This window comes from Amia ocellicauda, chromosome 8 (assembly GCF_036373705.1).
Source record: "Amia ocellicauda isolate fAmiCal2 chromosome 8, fAmiCal2.hap1, whole genome shotgun sequence".
In the NCBI taxonomy this organism is placed as follows: domain Eukaryota; kingdom Metazoa; phylum Chordata; class Actinopteri; order Amiiformes; family Amiidae; genus Amia; species Amia ocellicauda.
The window spans coordinates 9385578-9401783 of NC_089857.1; the positions used below are offsets into that span (position 1 = coordinate 9385578).

The 16206-nt window shown below is 43.2% G+C and overlaps 12 non-coding genes and 2 pseudogenes across 12 annotated transcripts; all 14 read right to left on the bottom strand.

Moving 5' to 3' along the window:
• Positions 1-838: 838 nt before the first annotated feature.
• LOC136757400 (5S ribosomal RNA) lies at positions 839-957 on the bottom strand. Its single transcript, XR_010819428.1, has one exon. It is a non-coding gene; the product is annotated as a 5S ribosomal RNA (ribosomal RNA).
• A 1056-nt stretch (positions 958-2013) lies between these two features.
• LOC136757194 (5S ribosomal RNA) lies at positions 2014-2132 on the bottom strand. Its single transcript, XR_010819234.1, has one exon. It is a non-coding gene; the product is annotated as a 5S ribosomal RNA (ribosomal RNA).
• Positions 2133-3197: 1065 nt separating this feature from the next.
• Positions 3198-3316, bottom strand: LOC136756945 (5S ribosomal RNA). Its single transcript, XR_010818996.1, has one exon. It is a non-coding gene; the product is annotated as a 5S ribosomal RNA (ribosomal RNA).
• Positions 3317-4382: 1066 nt separating this feature from the next.
• LOC136756196 (5S ribosomal RNA) lies at positions 4383-4501 on the bottom strand. The gene has a single exon (XR_010818296.1). It is a non-coding gene; the product is annotated as a 5S ribosomal RNA (ribosomal RNA).
• Positions 4502-5566: 1065 nt separating this feature from the next.
• Positions 5567-5685, bottom strand: LOC136756872 (5S ribosomal RNA). Its single transcript, XR_010818927.1, has one exon. It is a non-coding gene; the product is annotated as a 5S ribosomal RNA (ribosomal RNA).
• Positions 5686-6751: 1066 nt separating this feature from the next.
• LOC136756342 (5S ribosomal RNA) lies at positions 6752-6870 on the bottom strand. Its single transcript, XR_010818432.1, has one exon. It is a non-coding gene; the product is annotated as a 5S ribosomal RNA (ribosomal RNA).
• Positions 6871-7925: 1055 nt separating this feature from the next.
• Positions 7926-8034, bottom strand: LOC136757612 (uncharacterized; annotated as a pseudogene).
• Positions 8035-9100: 1066 nt separating this feature from the next.
• On the bottom strand, positions 9101-9219 carry LOC136755590 (5S ribosomal RNA). The gene has a single exon (XR_010817710.1). It is a non-coding gene; the product is annotated as a 5S ribosomal RNA (ribosomal RNA).
• Positions 9220-10274: 1055 nt separating this feature from the next.
• Positions 10275-10393, bottom strand: LOC136757236 (5S ribosomal RNA). Its single transcript, XR_010819274.1, has one exon. It is a non-coding gene; the product is annotated as a 5S ribosomal RNA (ribosomal RNA).
• Positions 10394-11448: 1055 nt separating this feature from the next.
• Positions 11449-11567, bottom strand: LOC136756764 (5S ribosomal RNA). Its single transcript, XR_010818825.1, has one exon. It is a non-coding gene; the product is annotated as a 5S ribosomal RNA (ribosomal RNA).
• A 1055-nt stretch (positions 11568-12622) lies between these two features.
• On the bottom strand, positions 12623-12741 carry LOC136756203 (5S ribosomal RNA). Its single transcript, XR_010818303.1, has one exon. It is a non-coding gene; the product is annotated as a 5S ribosomal RNA (ribosomal RNA).
• Positions 12742-13796: 1055 nt separating this feature from the next.
• On the bottom strand, positions 13797-13915 carry LOC136755591 (5S ribosomal RNA). The gene has a single exon (XR_010817711.1). It is a non-coding gene; the product is annotated as a 5S ribosomal RNA (ribosomal RNA).
• Positions 13916-14970: 1055 nt separating this feature from the next.
• On the bottom strand, positions 14971-15089 carry LOC136755592 (5S ribosomal RNA). The gene has a single exon (XR_010817712.1). It is a non-coding gene; the product is annotated as a 5S ribosomal RNA (ribosomal RNA).
• Positions 15090-16156: 1067 nt separating this feature from the next.
• The window catches only part of LOC136757699 (uncharacterized), a 109-nt pseudogene continuing 59 nt past the window's right edge, over positions 16157-16206 (bottom strand).

Genomic DNA, 16206 nt, shown 5'->3' on the forward strand with positions numbered 1-16206 from the left:
TGATAAAACAGCTGTAATTGAGTGCCTGACACGCCAGTCAAGCGCAATCTTGAGAAGGTGTGCATTTCAGTAAGGATTTCAATTGACATGCAGTATGAAACTGAAAGGAGGTTGCATCACTATGATGCATAACATTGCATGTATTGTATTTTCAAGTGTGTGCATTCATCCTGTTGTCATTTTGTTTTGAAAGCAGAAGAATCATTCAACAGGTTGCTGAGACAAATGTAAACCAGTAAAACATATGAAGAGAAACAAACCTTGAATATAAGTTCAGTTGTTTAAACATTTGACAAACTATGGTGAGGGGGTAAGAAAACACACAAATCCAGCAGCTCCTGTATTTCAATACACCAGATCCCAATATTATTGGCGAGTCGGGTAGTCCATCATCACAGTTCGAGGGCAGGCATCATTTCAGTAATTTCATCCCGTTGCATTCACATGCGTGCCTTGAATGAGATTGAATGTTATCTTTACTCTCAAGTACGTTCCCAAGTTTTACACTTTCGTGGTTTGCATGAATGGGAATGGAACCGTGTGTGTTGAATGATGCTCCTTGTGAGCACTGAACTTTGTCCGGTGGAGTTCCTTTTTTGTTGCTGTAATTGTGTCATTTCTTGATGAGAAAGATTAGGCAACATTTAGTCACTTCTAGCCATGATGCTCAATTTATTGACGAATGTATCCTAGTTACTAGGGACCGTTTACGTTGGAGAACAAGATCTATTGTATGCCTGTGTATTTGGGGAAGTCAAATCTGAAATAATGATGAAATTGCGTGTATCCAAAGTTAAAACTCGTGATTTGTCGCCCTCTGGTGTGTAAAAGATGCAAAAGCTTACAGCACCTGGTATTCCAAGGCAGTCTCCCATCCAAGTACTGACCAGGCCCGAGCCTGCTTAACTTCCGAGATCGGACAAGATCGGGCGTATTCAGGCTAGTATTGCCGTAAGCCAGGGAGGCTGTCCCTGACGCTCTACTTAAAGGGAAGGCAATATCCGTTTCTGCCGTTCATACTTACAGTTGAACTGTCTCTCTACTCTAATGACCCGGGACACACCAGCGCGCCGCAGACAGTCCCTGCTAACACGAAACGTTGTGGCAACGTTGTGCGTTAGTTGGGGTGCCACACCAGACCGGAACTATATTTTACAAAACGAACACATTGTCTTGATAATACAGCTGTAATTGAGTGCCTGACACGCCAGTCAAGCGCAATCTTGAGAAGGTGTGCATTTCAGTAAGGATTTCAATTGACATGCAGTATGAAACTGAAAGGAGGTTGCATCACTATGATGCATAACATTGCATGTATTGTATTTTAAAGTGTGTGCATTCATCCTGTTGTCATTTTGTTTTGAAAGCAGAAGAATCATTCAACAGGTTGCTGAGACAAATGTAAACCAGTAAAACATATGAAGAGAAACAAACCTTGAATATAAGTTCAGTTGTTTAAACATTTGACAAACTATGGTGAGGGGGTAAGAAAACACACAAATCCAGCAGCTCCTGTATTTCAATACACCAGAACCCAATATTATTGGCGAGTCGGGTAGTCCATCATCACAGTTCGAGGGCAGGCATCATTTCAGTAATTTCATCCCGTTGCATTCACATCCGTGCCTTGAATGAGATTGAATGTGATCTTTGCTCTCAAGTATGTTCCCAAGTTTTACACTTTCGTACTTTGCATGAATGGGAATGGAACCGTGTGTGTTGAATGAGGCTCCTTGTGAGCACTGAACTTTGTCCGGTGGAGTTCCTTTTTGTGTTGCTGTAATTGTGTCATTTCTTGATGAGAAAGATTAGGCAACATTTAGTCAATTCTAGCCATGATGCTCAAATTATTTACGAATGTACCCTAGTTACTAGGGACCGTTTACGTTGGAGAACAAGATCTATTGTATGCCTGTGTATTTGGGGAAGTCAAATCTGAAATAATGATGAAATTGCGTGTATCCAAAGTTAAAACTCGTGATTTGTCGCCCTCTGGTGTGTAAAAGATGCAAAAGCTTACAGCACCTGGTATTCCCAGGCGGTCTCCTATTCAAGTACTGACCAGGCCCGAGCCTGCTTGGCTTCCGAGATCGGACGAGATCGGGCGTATTCAGGCTAGTATGGCCGTAAGCAAGTGAGACTTTCCCTGACGCTCTACTTAAAGGGAAGGCAATATCCGTTTCTGCCGTTCATACTTACAGTTGAACTGTCTCTCTACTCTAAAGCCCGGGACATACCAGCGTGTCGCAGAAAGTCCCTGCTAACACGCCACGTTGTGGCAACGTTGTGGCAAAGTTGTGCATTAGCTGGGGTGCCACACCAGACCGGAACTATATTTTACAAAACGATCACATTGTCTTGATAAAACAGCTGTAATTGAGTGCCTGACACGCCAGTCAAGCGCAATCTTGAGAAGGTGTGCATTTCAGTAAGGATATCAATTGACATGCAGTATGAAACTGAAAGGAGGTTGCATCACTATGATGCATAACATTGCATGTATTGTATTTTCAAGTGTGTGCATTCATCCTGTTGTCATTTTGTTTTGAAAGCAGAAGAATCATTCAACAGGTTGCTGAGACAAATGTAAACCAGTAAAACATATGAAGAGAAACAAACCTTGAATATAAGTTCAGTTGTTTAAACATTTGACAAACTATGGTGAGGGGGTAAGAAAACACACAAATCCAGCAGCTCCTGTATTTCAATACACCAGAACCCAATATTATTGGCGAGTCGGGTAGTCCATCATCACAGTTCGAGGGCAGGCATCATTTCAGTAATTTCATCCCGATGCATTCACATCCGTGCCTTGAATGAGATTGAATGTGATCTTTGCTCTCAAGTATGTTCCCAAGTTTTACACTTTCGTGCTTTGCATGAATTGGAATGGAACCATGTGTGTTGAATGAGGCTCCTTGTGAGCACTGAACTTTGTCCGGTGGAGTTCTTTTTGTGTTGCTGTAATTGTGTCATTTCTCGATGAGAAAGATTAGGCAAGATTTAGTCACTTCTAGCCATGATGCTCAATTTATTGACGAATGTACCCTAGTTACTAGGGACCGTTTACGTTGGAGAACAAGATCTATTGTATGCCTGTGTATTTGGGGAAGTAAAACCTGAAATAATGATGAAATTGTGTGTATCCAAAGTTAAAACTCGTGATTTGTCGCCCTCTGGTGTGTAAAAGGTGCAAAAGCTTACAGCACCTGGTATTCCCAGGCGGTCTCCCATCCAAGTACTCACCAGGCCCAAGCCTGCTTGGCTTCCGAGATCGGACGAGATCGGGCGTATTCAGGCTAGTATGGCCGTGAGCCAGGGAGGCTGTCCCTGACGCTCTACTTAAAGGGAAGGCAATATCCGTTTCTGCCGATCATACTTACAGTTGAACTGTCTCTCTACTCTAAAGCCCGGGACACACCAGTGCGCCGCAGACAGTCCCTGCTAACACGCCACGTTGTGGCAACATTGTGGCAACGTTGTGCGTTAGCTGGGGTGCCACACCAGACCGGAACTATATTTTACAAAACGAACACATTGTCTTGATAATACAGCTGTAATTGAGTGCCTGACACGCCAGTCAAGCGCAATCTTGAGAAGGTGTGCATTTCAGTAAGGATTTCAATTGACATGCAGTATGAAACTGAAAGGAGGTTGCATCACTATGATGCATAACATTGCATGTATTGTATTTTCAAGTGTGTGCATTCATCCTGTTGTCATTTTGTTTTGAAAGCAGAAGAATCATTCAACAGGTTGCTGAGACAAATGTAAACCAGTAAAACATATGAAGAGAAACAAACCTTGAATATAAGTTCAGTTGTTTAAACATTTGACAAACTATGGTGAGGGGGTAAGAAAACACACAAATCCAGCAGCTCCTGTATTTCAATACACCAGAACCCAATATTATTGGCGAGTCGGGTAGTCCATCATCACAGTTCGAGGGCAGGCATCATTTCAGTAATTTCATCCCGTTGCATTCACATCCGTGCCTTGAATGAGATTGAATGTGATCTTTGCTCTCAAGTATGTTCCCAAGTTTTACACTTTCGTGCTTTGCATGAATGGGAATGGAACCGTGTGTGTTGAATGAGGCTCCTTGTGAGCACTGAACTTTGTCCGGTGGAGTTCCTTTTTGTGTTGCTGTAATTGTGTCATTTCTCGATGAGAAAGATTAGGCAACATTTAGTCACTTCTAGCCATGATGCTCAATTTATTTACGAATGTACCCTAGTTACTAGGGACCGTTTACGTTGGAGAACAAGATCTATTGTATGCCTGTGTATTTGGGGAAGTAAAATCTGAAATAATGATGAAATTGTGTGTATCCAAAGTTAAAACTCGTGATTTGTCGCCCTCTGGTGTGTAAAAGGTGCAAAAGCTTACAGCACCTGGTATTCCCAGGCGGTCTCCCATCCAAGTACTGACCAGGCCCGAGCCTGCTTGGCTTCCGAGATCGGACGAGATCGGGCGTATTCAGGCTAGTATGGCCGTAAGCCAGGTAGGCTGTCCCTGACGCTCTACTTAAAGGGATGGCAATATCCGTTTCTGCCGTTCATACTTACAGTTGAACTGTCTCTCTACTCTAAAGCCCGGGACACACCAGTGCGCCGCAGACAGTCCCTGCTAACACGCCACGTTGTGGCAACGTTGTGGCAACGTTGTGCGTTAGCTGGGGTGCCACACCAGACCGGAACTATATTTTACAAAACGAACACATTGTCTTGATAAAACAGCTGTAATTGAGTGCCTGACACGCCAGTCAAGCGCAATCTTGAGAAGGTGTGCATTTCAGTAAGGATTTCAATTGACATGCAGTATGAAACTGAAAGGAGGTTGCATCACTATGATGCATAACATTGCATGTATTGTATTTTCAAGTGTGTGCATTCATCCTGTTGTCATTTTGTTTTGAAAGCAGAAGAATCATTCAACAGGTTGCTGAGACAAATGTAAACCAGTAAAACATATGAAGAGAAACAAACCTTGAATATAAGTTCAGTTGTTTAAACATTTGACAAACTATGGTGAGGGGGTAAGAAAACACACAAATCCAGCAGCTCCTGTATTTCAATACACCAGAACCCAATATTATTGGCGAGTCGGGTAGTCCATCATCACAGTTCGAGGGCAGGCATCATTTCAGTAATTTCATCCCGTTGCATTCACATCCGTGCCTTGAATGAGATTGAATGTGATCTTTGCTCTCAAGTATGTTCCCAAGTTTTACACTTTCGTGCTTTGCATGAATGGGAATGGAACCGTGTGTGTTGAATGAGGCTCCTTGTGAGCACTGAACTTTGTCCGGTGGAGTTCTTTTTGTGTTGCTGTAATTGTGTCATTTCTCGATGAGAAAGATTAGGCAACATTTAGTCACTTCTAGCCATGATGCTCAATTTATTTACGAATGTACCCTAGTTACTAGGGACCGTTTACGTTGGAGAACAAGATCTATTGTATGCCTGTGTATTTGGGGAAGTAAAACCTGAAATAATGATGAAATTGTCTGTATCCCAAGTTAAAACTCGTGATTTGTCGCCCTCTGGTGTGTAAAAGGTGCAAAAGCTTACAGCACCTGGTATTCCCAGGCGGTCTCCCATCCAAGTATTGACCAGGCCCAAGCCTGCTTGGCTTCCGAGATCGGACGAGATCGGGCGTATTCAGGCTAGTATGGCCGTAAGCCAGGGAGGCTGTCCCTGACGCTTTACTTAAAGGGAAGGCAATATCCGTTTCTGCCGATCATACTTACAGTTGAACTGTCTCTCTACTCTAAAGCCCGGGACACACCAGTGCGCCGCAGACAGTCCCTGCTAACACGCCACGTTGTGGCAACGTTGTGGCAACGTTGTGCGTTAGCTGGGGTGCCACACCAGACCGGAACTATATTTTACAAAACGAACACATTGTCTTGATAATACAGCTGTAATTGAGTGCCTGACACGCCAGTCAAGCGCAATCTTGAGAAGGTGTGCATTTCAGTAAGGATTTCAATTGACATGCAGTATGAAACTGAAAGGAGGTTGCATCACTATGATGCATAACATTGCATGTATTGTATTTTCAAGTGTGTGCATTCATCCTGTTGTCATTTTGTTTTGAAAGCAGAAGAATCATTCAACAGGTTGCTGAGACAAATGTAAACCAGTAAAACATATGAAGAGAAACAAACCTTGAATATAAGTTCAGTTGTTTAAACATTTGACAAACTATGGTGAGGGGGTAAGAAAACACACAAATCCAGCAGCTCCTGTATTTCAATACACCAGAACCCAATATTATTGGCGAGTCGGGTAGTCCATCATCACAGTTCGAGGGCAGGCATCATTTCAGTAATTTCATCCCGTTGCATTCACATCCGTGCCTTGAATGAGATTGAATGTGATCTTTGCTCTCAAGTATGTTCCCAAGTTTTACACTTTCGTGCTTTGCATGAATGGGAATGGAACCGTGTGTGTTGAATGAGGCTCCTTGTGAGCACTGAACTTTGTCCGGTGGAGTTCCTTTTTGTGTTGCTGTAATTGTGTCATTTCTCGATGAGAAAGATTAGGCAACATTTAGTCACTTCTAGCCATGATGCTCAATTTATTTACGAATGTACCCTAGTTACTAGGGACCGTTTACGTTGGAGAACAAGATCTATTGTATGCCTGTGTATTTGGGGAAGTAAAATCTGAAATAATGATGAAATTGCGTGTATCCAAAGTTAAAACTCGTGATTTGTCGCCCTCTGGTGTGTAAAAGGTGCAAAAGCTTACAGCACCTGGTATTCCCAGGCGGTCTCCCATCCAAGTACTGACCAGGCCCGAGCCCGCTTGGCTTCCGAGATCTGATGAGATCGGGCGTATTCAGGCTAGTATGGCCGTAAGCCAGGGAGGCTGTCCCTGACGCTCTACTTAAAGGGAAGGCAATATCCGTTTCTGCCGTTCATACTTACAGTTGAACTGTCTCTCTACTCTAAAGCCCGGGACACACCAGCGCACCGCAGACAGTCCCTGCTAACATGCCACGTTGTGGCAACGTTGTGCGTTAGCTGGGGTGCCACACCAGACCGGAACTATATTTTACAAAACGAACACATTGTCTTGATAATACAGCTGTAATTGTGTGCCTGACACGCCAGTCAAGCGCAATCTTGAGAAGGTGTGCATTTCAGTAAGGATTTCAATTGACATGCAGTATGAAACTGAAAGGAGGTTGCATCACTATGATGCATAACATTGCATGTATTGTATTTTCAAGTGTGTGCATTCATCCTGTTGTCATTTTGTTTTGAAAGCAGAAGAATCATTCAACAGGTTGCTGAGACAAATGTAAACCAGTAAAACATATGAAGAGAAACAAACCTTGAATATAAGTTCAGTTGTTTAAACATTTGACAAACTATGGTGAGGGGGTAAGAAAACACACAAATCCAGCAGCTCCTGTATTTCAATACACCAGAACCCAATATTATTGGCGAGTCGGGTAGTCCATCATCACAGTTCGAGGGCAGGCATCATTTCAGTAATTTCATCCCGTTGCATTCACATCCGTGCCTTGAATGAGATTGAATGTGATCTTTGCTCTCAAGTATGTTCCCAAGTTTTACACTTTCGTGCTTTGCATGAATGGGAATGGAACCGTGTGTGTTGAATGAGGCTCCTTGTGAGCACTGAACTTTGTCCGGTGGAGTTCCTTTTTGTGTTGCTGTAATTGTGTCATTTCTCGATGAGAAAGATTAGGCAACATTTAGTCACTTCTAGCCATGATGCTCAATTTATTTACGAATGTACCCTAGTTACTAGGGACCGTTTACGTTGGAGAACAAGATCTATTGTATGCCTGTGTATTTGGGGAAGTCAAATCTGAAATAATGATGAAATTGCGTGTATCCAAAGTTAAAACTCGTGATTTGTCGCCCTCTGGCGTGTAAAAGATGCAAAAGCTTACAGCACCTGGTATTCCCAGGCGGTCTCCCATCCAAGTACTGACCAGGCCCGAGCCTGCTTAGCTTCCGAGATCGGGCGTATTCAGGCTAGTATGGCCGTAAGCCAGGGAGGCTGTCCCTGACGCTCTACTTAAAGGGAAGGCAATATCCGTTTCTGCCGTTCATACTTACAGTTGAACTGTCTCTCTACTCTAAAGCCCGGGACACACCAGTGCGCCGCAGACAGTCCCTGCTAACATGCCACGTTGTGGCAACATTGTGGCAACGTTGTGCGTTAGCTGGGGTGCCACACCAGACCGGAACTATATATTACAAAACGAACACATTGTCTTGATAAAACAGCTGTAATTTAGTGCCTGACACGCCAGTCAAGCACAATCTTGAGAAGGTGTGCATTTCAGTAAGGATTTCAATTGACATGCAGTATGAAACTGAAAGGAGGTTGCATCACTATGATGCATAACATTGCATGTATTGTATTTTCAAGTGTGTGCATTCATCCTGTTGTCATTTTGTTTTGAAAGCAGAAGAATCATTCAACAGGTTGCTGAGACAAATGTAAACCAGTAAAACATATGAAGAGAAACAAACCTTGAATATAAGTTCAGTTGTTTAAACATTTGAGAAAGTATGGTGAGGGGGTAAGAAAACATACAAATCCAGCAGCTCCTGTATTTCAATACACCAGAACCCAATATTATTGGCGAGTCGGGTAGTCCATCATCACAGTTCGAGGGCAGGCATCATTTCAGTAATTTCATCCCGTTGCATTCACATCCGTGCCTTGAATGAGATTGAATGTGATCTTTGCTCTCAAGTATGTTCCCAAGTTTTACACTTTCGTGCTTTGCATGAATGGGAATGGAACCGTTTGTGTTGAATGAGGCTCCTTGTGAGCACTGAACTTTGTCCGGTGGAGTTCCTTTTTGTGTTGCTGTAATTGTGTCATTTCTCGATGAGATAGATTAGGCAAAATTTAGTCACTTCTAGCCATGATGCTCAATTTATTTACGAATGTACCCTAGTTACTAGGGACCGTTTACGTTGGAGAACAAGATCTATTGTATGCCTGTGTATTTGGGGAAGTCAAATCTGAAATAATGATGAAATTGCGTGTATCCAAAGTTAAAACTCGTGATTTGTCGCCCTCTGGTGTGTAAAAGATGCAAAAGCTTACAGCACCTGGTATTCCCAGGCGGTCTCCCATCCAAGTACTGACCAGGCCCGAGCCTGCTTAGCTTCCGAGATCGGACGAGATCGGGCGTATTCAGGCTAGTATGGCCGTAAGCCAGGGAGGCTATCCCTGACGCTCTACTTAAAGGGAAGGCAATATCCGTTTCTGCCGCTCATACTTGCAGTTGAACTGTCTCTCTACTCTAAAGTCCGGGACACACCAGCGCGCCGCAGACAGTCCCTGCTAACACGAAACGTTGTGGCAACGTTGTGCGTTAGCTGGGGTGCCACACCAGACCGGAACTATATATTACAAAACGAACACATTGTCTTGATAAAACAGCTGTAATTGAGTGCCTGACACGCCAGTCAAGCGCAATCTTGAGAAGGTGTGCATTTCAGTAAGGATTTCAATTGACATGCAGTATGAAACTGAAAGGAGGTTGCATCACTATGATGCATAACATTGCATGTATTGTATTTTCAAGTGTGTGCATTCATCCTGTTGTCATTTTGTTTTGAAAGCAGAAGAATCATTCAACAGGTTGCTGAGACAAATGTAAACCAGTAAAACATATGAAGAGAAACAAACCTTGAATATAAGTTCAGTTGTTTAAACATTTGACAAACTATGGTGAGGGGGTAAGAAAACACACACATCCAGCAGCTCCTGTATTTCAATACACCAGAAGCCAATATTATTGGCGAGTCGGGTAGTCCATCATCACAGTTCGAGGGCAGGCATCATTTCAGTTATTTCATCCCGTTGCATTCACATCCGTGCCTTGAATGAGATTGAATGTGATCTTTGCTCTCAAGTATGTTCCCAAGTTTTACACTTTCGTGCTTTGCATGAATGGGAATGGAACCGTGTGTGTTGAATGAGGCTCCTTGTGAGCACTGAACTTTGTCCGGTGGAGTTCCTTTTTGTGTTGCTGTAATTGTGTCATTTCTCGATGAGATAGATTAGGCAACATTTAGTCACTTCTAGCCATGATGCTGAATTTATTTACGAATGTACCCTAGTTTCTAGGGACCGTTTACGTTGGAGAACAAGATCTATTGTATGCCTGTGTATTTGGGGAAGTCAAATCTGAAATAATGATGAAATTGCGTGTATCCAAAGTTAAAACTCGTGATTTGTCGCCCTCTGGTGTGTAAAAGATGAAAAAGCTTACAGCACCTGGTATTCCCAGGCGGTCTCCCATCCAAGTACTGACCAGGCCCGAGCCTGCTTAGCTTCCGAGATCAGACGAGATCGTGCGTATTCAGGCTAGTATGGTCGTAAGCAAGGGAGGCTGTCCCTGACGCTCTACTTAAAGGGAAGGCAATATCCGTTTCTGCCGCTCATACTTGCAGTTGATCTGTCTCTCTACTCTAAAGTCCGGGACACACCAGCGCGCCGCAGACAGTCCCTGCTAACACGAAACGTTGTGGCAACGTTGTGCGTTAGCTGGGGTGCCACACCAGACCGGAACTATATTTTACAAAACGAACACATTGTCTTGATAATACAGCTGTAATTGAGTGCCTGACACGCCAGTCAAGCGCAATCTTGAGAAGGTGTGCATTTCAGTGAGGAATTCAATTGACATGCAGTATGAAACTGAAAGGAGGTTGCATCACTATGATGCATAACATTGCATGTATTGTATTTTCAAGTGTGTGCATTCATCCTGTTGTCATTTTGTTTTGAAAGCAGAAGAATCATTCAACAGGTTGCTGAGACAAATGTAAACCAGTAAAACATATGAAGAGAAACAAACCTTGAATATAAGTTCAGTTGTTTAAACATTTGACAAACTATGGTGAGGGGGTAAGAAAACACACAAATCCAGCAGCTCCTGTATTTCAATACACCAGAACCCAATATTATTGGCGAGTCGGGTAGTCCATCATCACAGTTCGAGGGCAGGCATCATTTCAGTAATTTCATCCCGTTGCATTCACATCCGTGCCTTGAATGAGATTGAATGTGATCTTTGCTCTCAAGTATGTTCCCAAGTTTTACACTTTCGTGCTTTGCATGAATGGGAATGGAACCGTGTGTGTTGAATGAGGCTCCTTGTGAGCACTGAACTTTGTCCGGTGGAGTTCCTTTTTGTGTTGCTGTAATTGTGTCATTTCTCGATGAGAAAGATTAGGCAACATTTAGTCACTTCTAGCCATGATGCTCAATTTATTTACGAATGTACCCTAGTTACTAGGGACCGTTTACGTTGGAGAACAAGATCTATTGTATGCCTGTGTATTTGGGGAAGTCAAATCTGAAATAATGATGAAATTGCGTGTATCCAAAGTTAAAACTCGTGATTTGTCGCCCTCTGGTGTGTAAAAGATGCAAAATCTTACAGCACCTGGTATTCCCAGGCGGTCTTCCATCCAAGTACTAACCAGGCCCGAGCCTGCTTAGCTTCCGAGATCGGACGAGATCGGGCGTATTCAGGCTAGTATGGCCGTAAGCCAGGGAGGCTGTCCTTGACCCTCTACTTAAAGGGAAGGCAATATCCGTTTCTGCCGCTCATACTTGCAGTTGAACTGTCTCTCTACTCTAAAGTCCGGGACACACCAGCACGCTGCAGACAGTCCCTGCTAACACGAAACGTTGTGGCAACGTTGTGCGTTAGCTGGGGTGCCACACCAGACCGGAACTATATTTTACAAAACGAACACATTGTCTTGATAATACAGCTGTAATTGAGTGCCTGACACGCCAGTCAAGCGCAATCTTGAGAAGGTGTGCATTTCAGTAAGGATTTCAATTGACATGCAGTATGAAACTGAAAGGAGGTTGCATCACTATGATGCATAACATTGCATGTATTGTATTTTCAAGTGTGTGCATTCATCCTGTTGTCATTTTGTTTTGAAAGCAGAAGAATCATTCAACAGGTTGCTGAGACAAATGTAAACCAGTAAAACATATGAAGAGAAACAAACCTTGAATATAAGTTCAGTTGTTTAAACATTTGACAAACTATGGTGAGGGGGTAAGAAAACACACAAATCCAGCAGCTCCTGTATTTCAATACACCAGAACCCAATATTATTGGCGAGTCGGGTAGTCCATCATCACAGTTCGAGAGCAGGCATCATTTCAGTAATTTCATCCCGTTGCATTCACATCCGTGCCTTGAATGAGATTGAATGTGATCTTTGCTCTCAAGTATGTTCCCAAGTTTTACACTTTCGTGCTTTGCATGAATGGGAATGGAACCGTGTGTGTTGAATGAGGCTCCTTGTGAGCACTGAACTTTGTCCGGTGGAGTTCCTTTTTGTGTTGCTGTAATTGTGTCATTTCTCGATGAGAAAGATTAGGCAACACTTAGTCACTTCTAGCCATGATGCTCAATTTATTTACGAATGTACCCTAGTTACTAGGGACCGTTTACGTTGGAGAACAAGATCTATTGTATGCCTGTGTATTTGGGGAAGTCAAATCTGAAATAATGATGAAATTGCGTGTATCCAAAGTTAAAACTCGTGATTTGTCGCCCTCTGGTGTGTAAAAGATGCAAAAGCTTACAGCACCTGGTATTCCCAGGCGGTCTCCCATCCAAGTACTAACCAGGCCCGAGCCTGCTTAGCTTCCGAGATCGGATGAGATCGGGCGTATTCAGGCTAGTATGGCCGTAAGCCAGGGAGGCTGTCCTTGACCCTCTACTTAAAGGGAAGGCAATATCCGTTTCTGCCGCTCATACTTGCAGTTGAACTGTCTCTCTACTCTAAAGTCCGGGACACACCAGCACGCTGCAGACAGTCCCTGCTAACACGAAACGTTGTGGCAACGTTGTGCGTTAGCTGGGGTGCCACACCAGACCGGAACTATATTTTACAAAACGAACACATTGTCTTGATAATACAGCTGTAATTGAGTGCCTGACACGCCAGTCAAGCGCAATCTTGAGAAGGTGTGCATTTCAGTAAGGATTTCAATTGACATGCAGTATGAAACTGAAAGGAGGTTGCATCACTATGATGCATAACATTGCATGTATTGTATTTTCAAGTGTGTGCATTCATCCTGTTGTCATTTTGTTTTGAAAGCAGAAGAATCATTCAACAGGTTGCTGAGACAAATGTAAACCAGTAAAACATATGAAGAGAAACAAACCTTGAATATAAGTTCAGTTGTTTAAACATTTGACAAACTATGGTGAGGGGGTAAGAAAACACACAAATCCAGCAGCTCCTGTATTTCAATACACCAGAACCCAATATTATTGGCGAGTCGGGTAGTCCATCATCACAGTTCGAGGGCAGGCATCATTTCAGTAATTTCATCCCGTTGCATTCACATCCGTGCCTTGAATGAGATTGAATGTGATCTTTGCTCTCAAGTATGTTCCCAAGTTTTACACTTTCGTGCTTTGCATGAATGGGAATGGAACCGTGTGTGGTGAATGAGGCTCCTTGTGAGCACTGAACTTTGTCCGGTGGAGTTCCTTTTTGTGTTGCTGTAATTGTGTCATTTCTCGATGAGAAAGATTAGGCAACATTTAGTCACTTCTAGCCATGATGCTCAATTTATTTACGAATGTACCCTAGTTACTAGGGACCGTTTACGTTGGAGAACAAGATCTATTGTATGCCTGTGTATTTGGGGAAGTCAAATCTGAAATAATGATGAAATTGCGTGTATCCAAAGTTAAAACTCGTGATTTGTCGCCCTCTGGTGTGTAAAAGATGCAAAAGCTTACAGCACCTGGTATTCCCAGGCGGTCTCCCATCCAAGTACTGACCAGGCCCGAGCCTGCTTAGCTTCCGAGATCGGACGAGATCGGGCGTATTCAGGCTAGTATGGCCGTAAGCCAGGGAGGCTGTCCCTGACGCACTACTTAAAGGGAAGGCAATATCCGTTTCTGCCGCTCATACTTGCAGTTGAACTGTCTCTCTACTCTAAAGTCCGGGACACACCAGCGCGCCGCAGACAGTCCCTGCTAACACGAAACGTTGTGGCAACGTTGTGCGTTAGCTGGGGTGCCACACCAGACCGGAACTATATATTACAAAACGAACACATTGTCTTGATAAAACAGCTGTAATTGAGTGCCTGACACGCCAGTCAAGCGCAATCTTGAGAAGGTGTGCATTTCAGTAAGGATTTCAATTGACATGCAGTATGAAACTGAAAGGAGGTTGCATCACTATGATGCATAACATTGCATGTATTGTATTTTCAAGTGTGTGCATTCATCCTGTTGTCATTTTGTTTTGAAAGCAGAAGAATCATTCAACAGGTTGCTGAGACAAATGTAAACCAGTAAAACATATGAAGAGAAACAAACCTTGAATATAAGTTCAGTTGTTTAAACATTTGACAAACTATGGTGAGGGGGTAAGAAAACACACAAATCCAGCAGCTCCTGTATTTCAATACACCAGAACCCAATATTATTGGCGAGTCGGGTAGTCCATCATCACAGTTCGAGGGCAGGCATCATTTCAGTAATTTCATCCCGTTGCATTCACATCCGTGCCTTGAATGAGATTGAATGTGATCTTTGCTCTCAAGTATGTTCCCAAGTTTTACACTTTCGTGCTTTGCATGAATGGGAATGGAACCGTGTGTGTTGAATGAGGCTCCTTGTGAGCACTGAACTTTGTCCGGTGGAGTTCCTTTTTGTGTTGCTGTAATTGTGTCATTTCTCGATGAGAAAGATTAGGCAACATTTAGTCACTTCTAGCCATGATGCTCAATTTATTTACGAATGTACCCTAGTTACTAGGGACCGTTTACGTTGGAGAACAAGATCTATTGTATGCCTGTGTATTTGGGGAAGTCAAATCTGAAATAATGATGAAATTGCGTGTATCCAAAGTTAAAACTCGTGATTTGTCGCCCTCTGGTGTGTAAAAGATGCAAAAGCTTACAGCACCTGGTATTCCCAGGCGGTCTCCCATCCAAGTACTGACCAGGCCCGAGCCTGCTTAGCTTCCGAGATCGGACGAGATCGGGCGTATTCAGGCTAGTATGGCCGTAAGCCATGGAGGCTGTCCCTGACGCTCTACTTAAAGGGAAGGCAATATTCATTTCCGCCGTTCATACTTACAGTTGAACTGTCTCTCTACTCTAAAGCCCGGGACACACCAGCGCGCCGCAGACAGTCCCTGCTAACACGCCACGTTGTGGCAACATTGTGGCAACGTTGTGCGTTAGCTGGGGTGCCACACCAGACCGGAACTATATTTTACAAAACGAACACATTTGTCTTGATAAAACAGCTGTAATTGAGTGCCTGACACGCCAGTCAAGCGCAATCTTGAGAAGGTGTGCATTTCAGTAAGGATTTCAATTGACATGCAGTATGAAACTGAAAGGAGGTTGCATCACTATGATGCATAACATTGCATGTATTGTATTTTCAAGTGTGTGCATTCATCCTGTTGTCATTTTGTTTTGAAAGCAGAAGAATCATTCAACAGGTTGCTGAGACAAATGTAAACCAGTAAAACATATGAAGAGAAACAAACCTTGAATATAAGTTCAGTTGTTTAAACATTTGACAAACTATGGTGAGGGGGTAAGAAAACACACAAATCCAGCAGCTCCTGTATTTCAATACACCAGAACCCAATATTATTGGCGAGTCGGGTAGTCCATCATCACAGTTCGAGGGCAGGCATCATTTCAGTAATTTCATCCCGTTGCATTCACATCCGTGCCTTGAATGAGATTGAATGTGATCTTTGCTCTCAAGTATGTTCCCAAGTTTTACACTTTCGTGCTTTGCATGAATGGGAATGGAACCGTGTGTGGTGAATGAGGCTCCTTGTGAGCACTGAACTTTGTCCGGTGGAGTTCCTTTTTGTGTTGCTGTAATTGTGTCATTTCTCGATGAGAAAGATTAGGCAACATTTAGTCACTTCTAGCCATGATGCTCAATTTATTTACGAATGTACCCTAGTTACTAGGGACCGTTTACGTTGGAGAACAAGATCTATTGTATGCCTGTGTATTTGGGGAAGTCAAATCTGAAATAATGATGAAATTGCGTGTATCCAAAGTTAAAACTCGTGATTTGTCGCCCTCTGGTGTGTAAAAGATGCAAAAGCTTACAGCACCTGGTATTCCCTGGCGGTCTCCCATTCAAGTACTGACC